The sequence below is a fragment of the Rhinopithecus bieti genome, unplaced genomic scaffold, assembly GCF_001698545.2.
Source record: "Rhinopithecus bieti isolate Rb0 unplaced genomic scaffold, ASM169854v2 scaffold_65232, whole genome shotgun sequence".
NCBI classification, from domain to species: Eukaryota; Metazoa; Chordata; class Mammalia; order Primates; family Cercopithecidae; genus Rhinopithecus; species Rhinopithecus bieti.
The window spans coordinates 1-2,381 of record NW_016899146.1 but is presented as its reverse complement, the minus strand read 5'-3'; the positions used below and the strand labels follow the sequence as shown (position 1 = coordinate 2,381).

General features: G+C 67.0%; 1 pseudogene; it reads left to right on the top strand.

Moving 5' to 3' along the window:
* Positions 1-719: 719 nt before the first annotated feature.
* LOC108526026 (insulin-like growth factor-binding protein complex acid labile subunit) lies at positions 720-2,376 on the top strand (annotated as a pseudogene).
* The last annotated feature ends 5 nt before the right edge of the window (positions 2,377-2,381 follow it).

Sequence of the window (2,381 nt, the reverse complement as noted above, 5' to 3'; positions counted from 1 at the left end):
CTGTGCCTGGCACCAGAGGGTCTGTGTCCTGTCCTTCACCCTAAGGGCACTGGCGGCAGCACAGGGGAGGAGGACCAGGCACAGGCTGGAGCCTTCAGCCCCAGAACGGCAACGGGAGGTGCCCCTCGGCCTGCGTCGTGGCCCAACCCAGGCAGGAGATGTTGGCTCACACCCCACTGTTTCTGTGGGGTGACCCCTTGTGGCTTCGGCCACCCCAACCCATCATGGCAGAAGGGCAGTCAGGGGACCCCACCTCGCTGTCCCTGCCAGCATCCCAGCCATTCCATACCCTCTGAGGATGGGGGGGCGGTACAGGGGAGGTTTTGGGTCATCACTGCTTGGGAGGCTGCTGGCCGGGTCTGTGAGGCCTGTGGCCCCTTGTCCTGAAAGGCAATGTGAGCCTCGGTGAGCGACGGTCCGGGGTTCCTACCTGTCCCCAACAGCGGTGCCCCGGTCCCCCCCAGAGCACCCAAGACCTGGACGCAGGCAGGTGAGACCCCGCTGAGGGGACCTAACTGGGGCAGGAGGTGCCCAGCTCCCTGTCCAGTCTCTGAGGGCAGTGAGCGAGTGCCCACCCAGACCTGCTCCAGAATGTTCGGAAAATGGCCGGACCTTGGCCAATGGCTCAGTTCCCTCCCCTTCCTCTAGGCCAACGTGGCAGCCTGGCCTGGCTCAAGTGCCTGCCTTGGGGTGCGGCTGCCACATGCCAGACAGCCCGAGACCCAGCCTGGCCGAGCCCACGTGGCCTGCGCAGAGCTAGAGAGCCAAGCCCTCAGCGTCTGTGCAGCGGGGCGGGGCGGCCACTCCTCTGTCCCATGGGGTGGGGAGCGCAGCGTCAGCTTTTGGGCCAGAGGAGCTGTGGGGCTCACCGGCTTCTTCGCATCTCAGCGGATGACCTCGAGCCTCAGTTCACACCTGAGCACTGCTTCCGGCTGTGCTGGTATCAGGCTCACTCGGGCAGAGCCCTCCTCGGGCCGCCTCCCCAAGCCTCTCCCCTGCAGGAGGCCTGGCCCTGGTGCTGCTGCTGCTGTCCTGGGTGGCACTGGGCCCCGCAGCCTGGAGGGAGCAGAGCCCGGAACGCTGGGGAAGCCGAGGGCCCAGCGTGCCCGGCCACCTGTGCCTGCAGCTACGATGAGGCGGCGGATGAGCTCAGCGTCTTCTGCAGCTCCAGGAACCTCACGCGCCTGCCTGACGGGATCCCAGGCGGCACCCAAGCCCTGTGGTTGGACAGCAACAACCTCTCGTCCATTCCCCGGCGGCTTTCCGGAACCTCTCCAGCCTGGCCTTCCTCAACTTGCAGGGTGGCCAGCTGGGCAGCCTGGAGCCGCAGGCACTGCTGGGCCTGGAGAACCTGTGCCACCTGCACTTGGAGCGGAACCAGCTGCGCAGCCTGGCGGTCGGCACCTTTGCGCACACACCTGCGCTGGCCTCACTGGGCCTCGGCAACAACCGCCTGAGCAGGCTGGAGGACGGGCTCTTTGAGGGCCTCGGTAACCTCTGGGACCTCAACCTTGGCTGGAATAGCCTGGCCGTGCTCCCCGACGCGGCGTTCCGTGGTCTGGGCGGCCTGCGCGAGCTGGTGCTGGCGGGCAACAGGCTGGCCTACCTGCAGCCCGCACTGTTCAGCGGCCTGGCTGAGCTCCGAGAGCTGGACCTGAGCAGGAACGCGCTGCGGGCCATCAAGGCCAACGTGTTCGCGCAGCTGCCCCGGCTCCAGAAGCTCTACCTGGACCGCAACCTCATCGCTGCGGTGGCCCCGGGCGCCTTCCTGGGCCTGAAAGCGCTGCGATGGCTGGACCTGTCCCACAACCGCGTGGCTGGCCTCCTGGAGGACACGTTCCCTGGCTTGCTGGGCCTGCGTGTGCTGCGGCTGTCCCACAACGCCATTGCCAGCCTGCGGCCCCGCACCTTCGAGGACCTACACTTTCTGGAGGAGCTGCAGTTGGGCCACAACCGCATCCGGCAGCTGGCCGAGCGCAGCTTTGAGGGCCTGGGGCAACTTGAGGTGCTCACGCTGGACCACAACCAGCTCCAGGAGGTCAAGGTGGGCGCCTTCCTCGGCCTCACCAACGTGGCAGTCATGAACCTCTCTGGGAACTGTCTCCGGAACCTTCCGGAGCAGGTGTTCCAGGGACTGGGCAAGCTGCACAGCCTGCACCTGGAGGGCAGCTGCCTGGGCCGCATCCGCCCGCACACCTTTGCCGGCCTCTCGGGGCTCCGCCGGCTCTTCCTCAAGGACAACAGCCTCGTGGGCATTGAGGAGCAGAGCCTGTGGGGTTGGTGGAGCTGCTGGAGCTCGACCTGACCTCCAACCAGCTCACGCACCTGCCCCACCAGCTCTTCCAGGGCCTGGGCAAGCTGGAGTACCTGCTGCTCTCCCA